Raw genomic sequence first — 16,743 nt, forward strand, 5'->3', positions numbered from 1 at the left:
TTATAAACCTTTTGCAATTCTTACTTACCCATTTATTTTACTATAGTCCATAATAAGCAGGAAAAAACTGGGGAAGTAAAAATAGTTCTTATCTGAGAACTTTTTATAAACTGAGACTACTTAGCTCTCAAGAAGTATATGAGCCATAGGAACATATTGGGTAATTGAATCAATTTCTTTAAACTTACTTCAAGGAGCACTTACTTAGCCTGTTATCTGGGGGTTCCAAATCCACAGTTTCAACTAGCCATGGAGTGAAAATATTTAAAATAAAACCAACTTTGTCTGTTCTGAACTTGTAGAGATTTTTTTGTCATTATTCACTAAACAAAGAAGCATAACAACCATATGCAGTATTTACATTGTTGAGTCTAAGTTGCCCTTATCCAATATACTTAGAACTAGAAGAATTTTAAATTTTGGATTTTTTTTGGATTTTGGAATATTTGCATATATGTAATGAGATATTTGGGGCATGAGACCCAAGTATAAACATAAAATTAATGGAGGTCATATACAGCTTATGCACAAACCTGAAAATATAACATTTTAGTGTATTTGCTTTTAGACTATAACCAGGCCCATTGAATCAAGTATGGAATTATCCAACTCCGGTGTTATGTTAGGGCTTAAAACATTTCTGATCTTGGAGCTTTTTGGATTTCAAATTTCAGATTAGGAGTGTTCAAATTGTACTGGTAATCTGGACATACTTGAATTGAATGTATGTGTATAGACGAAATGCAAATAACATACCATGTTTATGGAGAGAACACAAGCATCCCTTGACTGTGTTAGCTACATGTATCTTATAACCTGTGCTCTGAAGACTCAGAGATGGTATTAAATAATATTAATGCTTTAATTCTACTTTCTCCAAGTGCTCATCCTCCAAAATATGTACAGTGTGTAAGCTGTTGCTCTGTGTTAATAAGGTCATACTTGTCTAGATCAATTTACATTTGAAAAATGACATGTTTCTGATATAAAAATACAAATAAATTGTTCAAGGAACATTAGCATGGACATGAAAAACAATGAGTATTTTTAAAATTCCTAGTGCTCAGACCCAATTTCTTGCTCTTTTAAAGTTCAGACAATATTTGAATTCAATATTCTCAAAATTTTGAGAATCTTTATTTTCTCTTAAGTTACTAAGGATTGAATTTGTCCTAATCATTTGCATCAAGATCCAAAATTAATGTAATGTAATGTATTTTAGAAATGCCTGTAGTTGCTGCAAAAACACACATTCTAGAACTCTGTTTTTAAATTATCTCATTATAATAAATAAGACATACCTACTCCAGGATTTTATTCCCACAATTGTTACTTCTCTTCCTCATCTATGTTTAATCCATATGAACGTCCTAAGCATGTGCCTCATTTCAGTTTTGCTCAAATCCCTACCCCATTTGGTACAATTATACCCCAGCTTAATTCCAATATTACTTATTTATACACTGTCATTTCCTTTTTCTTTCTTAATGCCACAAGAGGTTTTTCAAGTTCATTTGTGTGTCTTTTCAAACAACCAATTTCGTGTGGGTTAATCTTCCCAATTGCTTTTTGTTTACTTACATTATTCTTATATCACTATTATTTCCTGAGACAACTTTGATTTTTTTCAATTGTTCCACTTCTTCTTTAATAACATGTATATTTTTCAGCTTTTCTTCTTTTCTACAATAAGTAGCAAGGTTATAATTTTCCTGCTATAGCTTTATTTCCCAAGCTTTATATGTAGTGTTTTTCCTAATCTTCCATTTCCTAGGAGTTGTAATTTTCTAAGATTTCTTCTTATCTTCTTTTATATAAGTTAATAACTGTTGGGGTTTGTAGTGTCCAAATGTATGATGTTTTTAAGGAGGCAATTTTTATAATTTTCTTCTCATTATTTCTCATCTAATAGTATCTTGGCCAGAGAATATAATTTCTTATAGTAACAATGTGGGTAGCAATCTTTAGAAATCTTTTACTTTATGACCAAGTATGTTATTTATCTATCTATCTATCTATCTATCTATCTATTTATTTATTTATTCATAGTAATTAAGTAGTGCTTGCAAAGGTTTTTTTCTTCATTTTTGGTACAAAATATTATATAAATACATACTATTAAATCAGGGTTATTAATTATAAGGTTTAAAATTTTTATTTTCTTAAATTTCCTTTATTCTTGTTCTATGCCTAAAAGCTGGTAATAAATTGTCACTATTGTTATGGGTTTAGGTATGAGGTTTAACCCAGAAGCTCATGTATGAGACAATGCAAGAAAGTTTAGAGATGAAATGACTGGGTTACAAGAGCCTTAACCTAGTGAATTAATTCCCTGATTGACAGGGATTTACTGGGTGGCAACTGTAGGAGGGGAGGGTGTGGCTGGAGGAGGTGGGTCACTGAGGCTGTGCCTTTAGGCTTTATATTTGTCCTTGGTGAGTGGAATCTTGCTCATTCTCTGCTTTCAGGTGCCTTGTCCCCAGATGTTTTGTTCTATCATGCTGTCCTGCCTAACAGCAATGGAGTAGGCTGTCTATGGACTGAGAACTTGGGAGCTGGGAGCCCTCTCAATAAGTTTTTTTTTCCTCTAAAATTTTTTTTCTCAAGTCTTTTGGACATGGTGATGAAATGCTGACTAAAATAACTATTATTTTTGTAAATTTATGTTTGTAATATTCCCATCTTTTATATACTTTGAGATCATATGGTTGCTTATATTTACTGTATTTGAAATGATTGTGATTTCATGGAGAAGTGAACTTTTTCTAGTATATAAGGACTCTTACTATCTGGAAATGTATTGTCTCTCCTGATGTTTTTCTTTGTATCCATAAAATGCTTCTGTTTAATATATGCACCGTATACTGTTTTTTCCACTTTCATGTCAAACTTTGTGAGTTCTCACTATGCAGTTTTGACTGGTTAAATGCCAAGAGCTGCTCTTTTTACCATTTCTGATTCTATCCCAGTCTTTTAACTGGAGTTTAGTATATACTTGCACTTACTTGGACTAATTGTGCATTTAGGCTATTTTTATCATTCTGGTTTTTGTTTGCTTGAGTGATTTTATTTTTATTTATGATTTTAAATTTTTATCTTCTACTATTTTTCTCTTCTACTTTCAAGGTGATATTTTTATTCTTTTTGAGGTTAATTCTAAAATACAAACTTAGTAGTGTCCAAAATTATTAATATATTTACCCTTTGCTATGTTCTTAGAAGGTTCAAAATTTAAAAAGTACCCAGAACCTTTGACCTACATCATAATTTCTTTAAATTTAATAAGATAGAAAAGGATATGCAAGATTCATACAGTTGTTAGCTGTATTCACTTACATTTACTAATTTTTATCTTTACTCAGCAATTTCCTGTCTGTTTACTATTTTATTATTCAGTATTTACTTGTTTTTGTTTCTCAATCTCTTTATGGATCCTTTACAAATGTTCCTGACCATTTTTTGGAATCTTTTTTTTTAATTTTTCAAGAAATTTTAATTTATACATAGAACTAAAAAATGTGCATATTAATAGGACATGACAATATTTCAATGTATGTATATACATTGTTCCATTCTTAAATCAGGCTAAGCAGATCTATCTCATGAAATATTTTTCATTTCTGTATGGTGAAAACTTTGAAAACTCTTTCTTCTATTTTTAAAAAATGTACAGCGCGTTATTAGTATCTGCAGGCATTCTACTCTCCGGTAGCAAACCAAACCTTCTTCTCCTGACTGTAATGTTGTAGCCGCTGATGGACTTCTCTGCATGTCGCCTTTATTTTCTCCAATCTCTGGTGACCATCATTCTACTCTTATCCACAATGCGATCAACCTTCTTAAATTCCAGGTGTGTTGTTGCATGGTACTTCTTTTCTATGCCTGGCTTCTTTTACTTTGTGTAATGATCACCAGTTCCATGTGTGTTGCTGAAAATTACAGGATTTCATTCTTTCTATGGATGAACAGAGTTCCGCTATATTTAAGTACCACTTTAAAAAAAATTATTCATCTGTTGATGGATACTTAAATGGTCTCCATTTCTTGACTATGGTTGAATAGTGCTGTAGTAAACATGGGGGTGCAGAATGTATGAATGAATTGATATCATTTCCTTTGGTATATACCAGACACGAAGACAACTCAGTAGTTCTAGTTTTAAGTTTTTGAGGAATCCCCAAGTTGTTTTCCATACTAGCTATACTAATTTTATTTCCACCAACAAAGTCCAAGTTTGTCCTTTCTTTACATTCTCACCAACATTTGTTCTCTTTAGCATTTCTTGATAAACCATTTTTATGGGAGTGAAGTGATATCTCTTTGTGGTATTCATTTGAATTTTCCTGATGATTAGTGATGTTTAGCATTTTTCATAAAGCTGTTGGCCATTTGTATGTCTGCTTTTGAGACATGCCTGTTGCTCACTGTTTTAAATCCCTGGTTATTTGTTTTTTGATAATTAGTTTTGGAGTTTATTATATTCTAGACGTCAACCCCTTGTCAGATGTTTAGTATGCAAATGTTCTCTCTAATTCTGGAGTAGTCTGTATACTCTGATGATAATTCCCTTTGGAAAGGATTAATTCCTTTCCTTTGTAAAAGATTTCTGTTTTATGTAATCCTGATTGTCTATTTTTGCTTTTGTTTTATTTAATTTTTTGATTTTGAAAAAAAATCTTTGCCCATTTCAAAGTCCTGAAGAATTTTCCCTATATTTCCAATAACTTCATAATTTTAAGCCTTATATTAGTATATTTATATTACTATATTTACGATTATTTCTATAATTGGTATAAGTAGGCATATGGTTTTATTCTTCTGCCTGTAAATACCCAAATATTCTAACAACATTTATTGAAAAAAAGTTCTTTCTGTAATGCATATTCTTAACACTTTTGTCAAAAATTACTGAGCTAGAAGTAACAATACTTTTAAATGCCTATACTCCCCAAAGATATCTATACTATAGAGTAAATACAGTCTTTGGCAAAATGCCAAATGCCATTTTTCACTGACCTAGAAAACCAATCCTAAAATTTGAAGCCACACATACCCACACCCACAACCACATAGAATCACTAAAACCAACTTGAGCAAAGTTCAAGGCATTCCATACTGCTCAATATCCATCTATGTCACGAAGCTGAAGTAATCATGACTCTTGATGATGGAAAGAGATGGACATCACTACCCTAAGTGCATGTATGAAAAAGACACAAATGGTGTGAATACAGATTTCTACAAGCAGAGAGATGAAAAATTGTGCTCTACATATGTAACATGTATTGTAATACATTCTGCTGTCATATATAACAAATTAGAATAAAATTTTTTTTAAAAGTTAAAGTAATCAAAACAACATGGTATTGACATAAAAATAAACACAAAAACAAGTAGAAAAGCATTGAGAGCCTGTAAATAAATGTACGTCTACTCTGATTCTAGGTTTATGTAGATTTGAGACGTTTTAGTGCTTTCATTCGGGCATTATAGTTGGTCATAGTGAGGTTCATTTTGATGTAATAACACATCCATGCCACATGTTGTGCTTTATTTCAGTTACCACATATTCTTTCCCTTTTCTCTTCCCTGTCCCTGTTCCCTATTCTCTAATCTACTGGTCTTTTTCTATTTATTTATTGCTTCTTTTAGTTGAAGCTTTATGAATACACATAAAGGCAGAATTCACTAGGACATATTCATATTTGCACACGGGATAATTTCACTGATTTCATTCCACATTACCTCCTTTCTCCTGTCCTTCCTCCATCCTTCTCAATCCCCTTTTCTCCACTGATGCCCCTGCTATCTTTGTGGGATCCCCTTTCAACCTTTTTTTTTTTTTTTTCTCTCACTTTGGTCTAGTATTCACATATGTCAGAAAGTATTCAATGCTTGACTTTCAGAGTCTGGCTTATTTCATTTGGCAAACTTTGTTCACTTCCAGCCACTTACCAACAAATGCCATAATTTTATTTATGTATAATGTTTTATTTACCAATCAGCTGTTGACAGGCACTTGAGCTGGTTCCAGAATGTGATTATTGTGAATTGCACTGCTGTAAACATTTATGTTTACACTTTATCACTTTGATAAACTGAGTTTAGTTCTTTTGGATAATTACTATGGAGTAGTATAGTTAGGCCAGATGGTAGTTCTATTCCTAGTCTTCTCAGGAATTTCCATAGTGCTTTCCAGAGTGGTTTTCCTTACTTGAAATCCCACTAACAATGTTTCAGTAAATCATTTCCCCTCAAGTCCTTACCAGCATTATTATTTGCATTCTGGATGATTGCAGTTCTAATTGGAATAAGGTGAAATCTCAATGTAGTTTTGATTTGAATTTCCTGGATTGCCAAGTATCTTGACTTTTTTTCATACATTTGTTGGCCATTTGTATTTATTCTTTTGAAAAATGTCTGTGTAGTTATTTTGCCCATTTATTGATTGGGTTATTATTATTATTTGTTGTTAAACCTTTTGAGCTCTTTATATATTCTGGATATTAAACCTGTGTTGGAGGAGTAGGTGGCAGATTTTTTTCCCATTCTGCAGGCTCTCTCCTTACACTCTAAATCTTTTGCTTTGCTGTGCAGAAGTTCCTTAATTTGATGCTAGATTTTATTTCTTGAGTTTTATGGGTCTTGTTAAGTAAGCTGGTGGAAGTGGAAGTAAGTGTTGAGCCTACATTTTCTTTTCTGATTTAATTCCCAAGTCTTCAATCCATTTTGATTTGTTCAGGGTGAGAGATAGGGATCTAGTTTCATTCATTAACATGTGGATACCCAATTTTCCCAGCATCATTTGTTAAAAATGTTGACATATATGTTTTGAAATTTTTTCAAGTATCAGCTCTAACTAGGTGGGTTGATATTTTAATTAGCTTTTTTATTGCTATGACCAAAAGAATCAACAAGATAAATCCCCCTATCACGAGATTAATGCACTGATTAGGTTAAAACATTCACAACCCAATCAGTTACTTATAAATGTTCTTGAATTGTCTCATACATGAGTTTTTGTGAAACACTTCACATCTAAACCCTTACAGTTGGTCTCTGTGACATCTATTCTATTACGACATTTTTCACACTTATTTTTATACTAATACCATACTGTTTTTGTTAATATAGCTATGTAGTAGAATTTGATATTGAGTATTGTGATGCCTTCTGCATTGTTCTTATTTCTCAGAATTTCTTTTGCTATTCTGGATCTTTTATTCTTCCAATGAATTTTAAAACTGTGTTTCTAGTTCTGTAAAAAAATGTCACTGGTATTTTTATGGGGATTGCAATGAATAGGTATAACACTTTTAGAAATATGGTCATTATGACAATATTATTTCTGCTATTTAAGAACATGTGAGATCATTCCATCTTCCAAGGTCTTCTTCAATTTCTTTCTTCAGCATTCTATAATTTTCATGGTAGAAGTCACCCACTTCCTTGCTTAGGTTAATTCCCAAGGATTTTCATCTACTTTGAGGTTATTTTGAATAGGACAATTTTCCTGATTTCTTTCTCATTAGATTTTTTATTAGATTATAGCTATGAATTTCATTTTGATCTTAAATCCTGATAATTTGCTGAATTTATTTATCAACTTTAGAAGTATTGTGATGGAGTTTTTTTGAGTCTTTTGATATAGAATCATGCCTTCAACAAGGTCATTTGACATCTTCTTTTCCTGTTTTCATTTAATTTCCTTCTCTTGCCTGATTGCTCTGCTTACAATTTCAAAAACTCTTTTGAATAAGAGTGGTGATGGTGGACATCCTTGTCTTGTTCCCGATTTTAGAAGTAATGTTTTCAGTTTTTCTCCCTTCAGTATGATATTGGCTTTGGATTTGTTATATTTAGTCTTTATGATGTTGAAGCAAGTTCCTTTTATGCCTACTCACTACAATGTTTTAACATAAATTGGTACTACATTTTTTCAAAGTCTTTTCTACATTTATTGAGATGATCATATAATTCTTGTCTTTAATTCTATTTTGGGTGGTGAATTACATTTACTGAATTGCATATGTTGAAACAACCTTGCATCCTTAAATAAAATCCACTTGACAAAGGTATACTATCTTCTTAATGTGTTTTTGAATATACTTTACAATATTTTATTAATATTTGTTGTACCCAAATTTATCAAGAATATTGGTCTGTAGTTTTCTTTCCTTGTTGTGTCTTGGTCTGGTTTTGGTATTAAGGTGGTACTGGCTTCATAGATTGCATTTAGCAGTGTTTTCTCTTTTCAATTTCATAAAATATTTTGAGGGAGAATGGCATTAGTTCCTCTTTAAAGATCTGGTAGAATCAATCTGTTATCCTGAGCTTTTCTTTGTAGAAAGACTCTTAATTACTGTTTCAATCTCATTGCTCAATATTGGTCTTTTTAGGTTTTCTATATGTTCCTGATTCAATTTGGGAAGACCATATGTATCTAGAAATGTGTAAATGTCTTCTAGATTTTCCAATACTTTTTGGACTATAAATTTTCAAAATACTTTCTAGTGATCCCCTAAATTTCAGAAGTGTCTGTCACATTATCCCCTAATCTCTATTTTTTGTTGATTTCGTTCCTTTTCTTTCTTTTGGCTACTTTGGCTAAGATTTTATCAATTTGTTCATCTTTTCAAAGAACCAACTTTTGTTCCATTGATCCTTGGTGTTATTTTTTATTCCGATTTCATTAATTTTGGTTCTGATCTTAATTATTTCCTATCTTCTACTGAATTTGATATTAGTTTGCTCATCTTTTATTTAGGGTCCTGAAGTGTAGCCTTAGGATATTTTTTGAGACCTTTCTGTTATTTAATGTAGGCACTCAATGCTGAGACTTTTTCTTTTCTTTTCTCTTCTTTATTATAAGTGCCACAAATTTTCCACTCAGGATTTTTTAGTATATCCTCAAAGCTTTGATAAATTGTAATTTTTATTTTACTTCAATTCAGTTTATTATGGCTTGCACTTGAGATTTGTTCCTTGGTACAGAAGTATATTGTTTACTTATTGAGTGTTTTGAAACTTTTCTATTATCTTTCTGTTACCTATTCCTATTTTGGTTCCATAAGACAAGTGAAAACATGCTCTGTGAATTCCATTATCCTGGACTTGCTGATTTATTCCTTTTTTTTTACATTCCAGGATGTATTAGACTTTGGTAAATGTTCTGAAAAAGTGTATAGTAGATGAATACCTCAGTCCTATTCATCAGAGGTAAACACCTCAACTCCCTACAAAGCTCGCTGGGCACTATTCCCAGGGCACATTCATCAAGGTGTGGTAAAGATGGAATTGTAGGCTCCACATGTGGCTCCTAATGCTGTGAGTGGGTATCTGTCTGTGGTATCTGCTATTATGTTGAGTGTTATTTTCTTAATTTTTCTATTCTGAATTACCATTTTCTGGGCCTTTGCCTTGAAAAAGTAGGCTTTGGAGGGTATTATTTTGTTTCATTTGTTTGTTTGCATGTTCACGTTGGAGTCTTGAATTGTCAGTTTCTTCAACTTCGTGCAGAGATTATATGAGAAAAAATGAAAATAACCTTAACAATGTTGTAATTCTTTTGGTCGCCAAAGTTTCTAACCAGATTGCCTCCTCTCAGCTTTTGGAATCTTTTGTTTGTATTATATATAATGTTATATAATGTCCAGGGATTGCTTTTGCTAATTTTTTTTTTTTTAACTAGGGATTGAACCTAGGGGCACTTAATACTGAGTCACATCCCCAGCCTTTTTTTTTTTTTTTTTTTGATACAAGACTTTGAAAAGTTGCTTAGGGCCTCATTAAGTTGCTGGGACTGGCTTTGAACTTTTGATCCTCTTGTATCAGCCTCTTGAGCTGCTGGGTTTACCAACATGCACAACCACGCCCAGCTAGTGTCCAGGGATATTGAGCTGTACTTTTATGGAAGAATAGGGAGAAAATGTTTGTATTCTTTGTTTTCTGCCTTCTATATTTTTACTCATAAAACTTTTTCAAATACCACTATGATATAATTGTACCTAACTTCCTTAATTTGAGAGTTTATGGTCAACATTTTACATGAAGAATATTCTGCTATTTGAATCGACAGGAAAAATTACTCCTGATTGTAAGTAACATCATTGTGAAGAGAGCTTTAAAATTACTATCATCCATTACTATTGGTGGGGGCGGGGGGCACAATGGCAAGGTTTACACCATTACTAGGCAAACAATCCAATCCCTAATTACAGCTGTTCTGAGGTTGTAGTTACTGAAGCACTTCACATCCAAAATATCTATATTATCATATCTTAGCAAAATACAACGTGCACGTATTTACAGAACATAGATGCACCATTAATTCAACTTGGAATACAAAAAAATAAAATAAAATAGAAAACATCTCTTTTATTTGGCAAATTGGAATAGCAAAGACACTATTCATTTTTTGCAGTCTTCTTGTCTCTAACAGGAAATCTGGAATGAAAATTCCTGTGTCGTGATTCCCTAGCAGCTGGTTTTATTGCAAAGCAAGCACTGCTTAATTCCTAGGATCAAGAGGGCTAGTATTAGAGAATTATTTTTTTCAATATTTTAATAACCACAGCTGTGCTTACTCATGGGTGGTAAAAGGGTAGAAGAGGAAAAATTCCTAGGATTTGTGTGATCATCAAAAATATCATTCCTGAGGGTAACCACAATTCTTAAAAGCCATCTATTCATATTCTGCAGATAAACTGCATAATTAGCAAGATGTTTAGCTCCTGTGGTGAGAAAGTAAATTGAGAAAATTAAATAGCTGGCTTATTTGGATACTAAACATATTCCCTATGTAGATTTATTTAGAATTTTTAAGGTGTATCAGAGACCTGCAATACAAAGTTAGAGATACAACAAAATATTTGACATAATTTTAAAGAGTCAAAGTCCTTTTTTTGCTATGCTAAATTATACTAATATAGTAAAATAATTTAAAGAGTAAATTTCAATACTGAAAAAAATTATATATTTTGCTATAGTGATTCTATTCAAATATTTTATATTAAAGCAGTATTTTAAAGCACTTTATTTATTCAGGAAGATTTTATCCTTATGGGCCATAATTAATCTTGAATTTTAAAGGCTTTAATCTGGTTTTGATATCTCTACATACTTCAATATACTATAAATAGATAGTAGAATAAGTTTGAACAATGATATTGTGAATATGGAACAATAATCATTTTTACTATATTGTTTTTTAATCTTGACTATACCCACTAAGGAATACATTCTCTCATCAATTTTGTGAGTTAAGGTTAATGTTCTATAACATGCAAAGTATTCAAATTTTATAATAGATCTCTTCTTCCATTTGAAGTTGATTAAAGATTTTAATACAATCTTTTTTTGTACCTACAAGCAGATAATGGTTGCTCCCTAGCTCCAATTAAATATATTTTCTCCTCTTAAAGTAACCAAAGGAATCATAAAAATGGAGAGAAATAAGGGGCAGCTGTTCACAGAATGATGAAATACTGACAGCATCATTTGATCAAAAGTGAATGAAAAATCTTGAAAAAGATGGATTAATGTCATTAGCTCGAGACACAATATGTAGTGATGTTGTCATATAATCTGGTCGGTAACAGAAAAGCATGAATATTCAATACATTTTCTTGAGGAATAAATACTCAAAAGTATTAGTGCATATAATTCAGATATAAATGAATAGCAACCAGACCTCAAAGCTTCTCTTACTCTGGACTCTTTAATCTTATCAAAGTCTGTGAAAGCTTCCATTGTCATTTGTTGCAAGCTGCAGTTGGGGTATCATCTTGGCCTTGGTAGAAGGAGCAAAAGCAAAACTAAGATGCCATCATCAAACCACAGGTGACCCCATCATGGGCTCTCTGCAGCATCAACTCAATTTCGTAATTTATAAACCCACCTAATGCTGATATTGAGAAAAATCCCAGGAACAGAAATAGAATATTTTCTTAAGAAATCTTGATTATTATCCTTACTAGAGATTCCTTTAACTCTTATTCTTACGTTTACTTCTCCACAAGGTCGCAGAGTCAATCATCCTTTCATTCCTTTGCTTCTCCATATTATGGTTCTGGCATCGTGCCAAGCCTTGAAAACGTTCCGGACATTGAAGATGGGATATTAACAATTAGTGAATATTTTCAGTCTGGCGGAGAAAGGCATATAATAAGATAACACAATGTACTAATTTATATTTACCATAGAAATGAAATGATGAGAAAAAGAATCAGGGAAAAATAGATTTTCATGAGAACATCAGGGAACGTTTTAAAGAGGAGATGATATTTTAACTGGGTCTTCAAAAATGAACACAATTTTACAAGAAAGACCAAGCACAGAAAGTATGATGAGGGAAAAGCCCGTGATATTTCTCCCTGTGAGTATTGAAATAAGACGGTTTCAGCAGGTCGAGGTAGATAGTGAGACACTGTCATAGACAAGAACCAGGCTGACCTGAAAATCTCCTGAGCACTCGCTCTTTTGAGATCTCTCCAGCAGACATTATTATATCAACTCATTTCTTCTGAAACATTCTTTATAAATATCTCTTTTCTGGACCATTGATAGAAACGTAGGAGGGGAAGGAGTGTGGTTCATTTTGTAAAATGCTTCCGTTAGTCTTGTCCTCCAAGGGTACTGTAATTCTTTCAGGTGGACCATGTTACTTGGGATTAGTATTGTAGATAAATATGATTTCTCAGAAGGGCAGTAAAACGGGCCATTAAAAACTTAGCACAAATTAGCTTTTTTAATGTAATTGACTGCACACAGAGGGGCCATAAGGGATTTGGGACATGAAGCAGGCCCATTTCAATGCAAATGAAGGGAAACAAAAGTGTGCCCAAATGGGATGCTATTTAGTCAGGTGAGACCTGAGCAGAAAACCAAAATAGATTCTTTGGACAATCTGAGGCAACATGAAGCTTTTGGTTATCAAAACTGAGAAAATTACTAAAGCAGTAGTTTTTTAGGTGCTGAAACCAAATATGAGCTCTGCGAGCTCATTCATTCTCCTGGTCCTCCCAAGTTGACCAGCCAGAGAAAAGATGAATTGCCTTCACTTGGTGTACATTAGCAGGGCAGACAAGTGCAAAAGATTCCCAGTAACCCTAGGCTTTGAGTAGCATTCTTTTGAGTAACATGTTCCTGATGACCACACATAGGCATGGGTGTGGACACGAGGTATTCCCAATATCTCAGCATTTCAGCATGAATGCATTATGAAGAACTTCTGAAAAAAAATGAAAAAAGAAAAAAGAAATAAAAAGAAGTTCTTCATCAAAACCTCCCAGTCAGGATAAGGCCCATGATAACTAACTCTAACATGAATTACCTCATTTCATCTGTGCTGCCATTTCAAGTTGTACTGTCCTTTTATTTATTCCTCTGTATTACTCAGGAAATGTACAATTATAGGGTTTGAATCTCATTCAAAAAAGGCAAGAATGATACTTAAATCCATGTCCTATTCATGTCACTCATTTGTTGATTGGGTTATTTGTTTTTTTATTGTTTAACTTTTTGAGTTCTTTGTATACTCTGGATATTAGGGCTCTATCTGAAGTGTGAGGAGTAAAGATTTGTTCCCAGGATGTACGCTCCCTATTTACCAATGGTACAGAATAGAGGACACAGAGACCAATCCACAAAATTACAACTATCTTATATTTGATAAAGGGGCTAAAAGCATGCAATGGAGGAAGGGTAGCATCTTCAACAAATGGTCCTGGGAAAACTGGAATCCATATGCAACAAAATGAAACTGAATCCCTTTCTCTTGCCATGCACAAAAGTTAACTCAAAATGGATCAAGAAGCTTGATATCAAATCAGAGACACTGCATCTGATAGAAGAAAAAGATGGCTCCAATCAACATACTGTGGGGTCGGGCTCCAAATTCCTCAATAGGACACCCCTAGCACAAGAGTTAATAACAAGAATCAACAAATGGGACTTACTCAAACTAAAAAGTTTTTTTTTCCAGATTTTATTCTGTGAAAGGAGCAAAACTGCGTATGTTGTCAGAAGTTCCAAGAAAGCATCAATGTGGAAATCCACCTCAGACCTGGTGGGTGTGTGACATTCAGGGTCATCCAAGGCACCACTGCTAATAAGCAATGCTAGGAAACCAGAAGACCTTATGGGGGGACTTTATGAGCCTCATGCACAGGAGTTGAGCCTCTTTAACCCCTTCCTATCTGGCTCTTATTCTTGACATAACTTATATTCCCCACCTCAAAGCACACATGCCCATACACACACATTTAGCTATTTAGGATTCATTGAAAAAAGACTTTATATGCTCACATTAAAGAGCTAGAACATATAGAGGAAAAAAAATTGAAATCACTTTGAGAGAATTTATCTATTAGATTCTCCTCCTACTTTAAAAGACATTATTTTTTCTTACAAAAAAATGAATATCAGATCCTTAACAAAAAGTGTGAGTCCTGGAAAAGGCAGACTAGCAATGTTTTCTTTTCTTTTTTTTTTTTTTTTACAGAAATGGGATCGTATATTTAAAATTAAGAAAAAATTTGAATATTAGAGGCAGTGAGATTTAATGATAAAAGTATGAGACTAAACCAAGTTACCTAACATATAAATTTTGTCTTCTACTAAATGTTTTTTCCTATTCCTGTCCCAACTTTGAGATGAAGAATTTGGATTTCTTGACCTTGGTTATTTCCAGTCAGTTTTTCTATTAAGTATTGGACAGTATGGTAAACAGGGAATATTACAGCAGGAGTGAAAATATTATATTTTTATATAGAATTTCTTACTTGCTTCATAAAGTCCAATGCGTTTTGAGAATAAAGATCAGAATTGTCTGCATACTGGATAGAATTGGGCTCACTGAATCTAGTCAAGGCTGTGTTTCACTCACAAAATAGACAAGCACGTGGCTGTTGAAAATTGACAGTACAGGTAAGTTTGGAGCCATCAAAATTGTGCTTTTAAAGACTTTCTGAGCAGAAATACGCAAAACTTTATTCCAATTTTTGAAGCACAGGACTTTGAAAACTAGAAAAACTGAGTAGGACATATTTTTTTATATATAAAATCAAATGTTCTTTTTTACCACCTGGTTGTCATTAGAAAATCTGAGGAAGATGGTGGCATTCACCTTCTTATACCCTTCTTTTAAGTGAGTTAAGTAGAAACAGGTGTTTGTACCTTATCAGATGTAAATGAGCCTTTGCAAACACCTGCCAACTAAAACTCTCTCTGGTCCTTGAGACTCGGTTTGCTACCAAAACTTACACAAAAAGTTGGATTGTGTTTAGTGTGTTTTAGTTTATGTAACTTTGTAGATTTTCATGAGTTAAACATGAGGGGGAGGGGCTGGGATGTGGCTCAGTGGTAGAGCGCTCGCCCACCATGCAGGAGGCACTGGATTCCATCCTCAGCACCACATCAATGTAAAATAACTATATTGTGTCCACCTAAAACTAAAAAATAAATATTTAAAACATAAAAAATAGGAGGGGGGAAAAGGACGAAACGCCAGTTAATTTACCAAGTGTTCTTGGGATCATTGAGCATGTCTAGATAAAGCTCCATGTTGACTTCAAAAACCTATGAGTTCCACAGTGTGTGAATTAAAAAAAAATGCACTTGATGGTGAATATGATTGAAGTGATTACTCATCCATATATTTAACTCTGAACATATACAATAAATGCAGAAAAATAAATTAATGAATATCCACTAGGCTAGACTGCTGTACTCTAAGCCAAAATATGTTAAGAATGGGAGAAAATAAATTTATGAAATATCAAAGAAATTCATACAAAAATTTTATCTTTGATCTCCTTTTCCCAGCAATCATTATTTTATAAGTCACGGGAGCATTGCATAGAGATATATATCATTGTATGACTGAATCTGTACATATTACATAACTGTAAATATATCACACTTCTGCAGTCTAATTTGCCATCCTCTGCAAATAAATGAATATTTGGAGTTACTCTTGGTTATAACAAAACTTTCTACTCGATAGGGGCAGATACAAGTTATTTTGACATAAAAATACTACCTAAAGGCAAATAAAAAGGTTATCAAATTTGAAAATTTAAATTCCACATTCTCAACCACAAGACACTGAAGTTTTTATTTTCTAATTTGTTTACTTATTTATCATTTATTTAATTCTTTCACTTCAGTTTGGTGTTGGATTTTTCTATGTCAATGCTGATGTATCTCAAAATACTCTATGAATTCTTCCTGTGAATAGCTACTCTACATCGACCTCAATTCTTCAAATTTCTGTCCACAGTATTTGCCTGTTCTTGAACTTTATTTTGGTAGAAGCATTAAATCTGTATTATTTTATATCTGATTTCTTTCACAATTCATAATATCTTTGAGATTTCCCCATGGTTTGCATGTATCATTATTCAATATTTGTTATTGTTGAGTCATAAGCCATGTGAGCCTTCTACATCCATCTACATGGGATATTTATAGATTAGGCTCTTATGAATAAAAGCTTCTATAGTCTTTTCAGTATGATTTTGTGTGTGTGTCTGTTTGTGTATACATGTATGTGGACATACATTTGGTGAATTTCTAACAGCAGAATTTTTGGATCACATGGGAAGGCCATGATGATTTCATTGAAGACTGCAAAATAGTATTTAAAATAACTTCTATTTTAAATTTGCACTAGCCATTTCTGAGGTCTATACCTGCACAACTTCCTTTCTAGTGTGTGTGTTCGTGTTTTTAGTTTTGGCA

Source organism: Ictidomys tridecemlineatus, chromosome 2 (genome assembly GCF_052094955.1).
Source record: "Ictidomys tridecemlineatus isolate mIctTri1 chromosome 2, mIctTri1.hap1, whole genome shotgun sequence".
Classification (NCBI taxonomy): Eukaryota; Metazoa; Chordata; class Mammalia; order Rodentia; family Sciuridae; genus Ictidomys; species Ictidomys tridecemlineatus.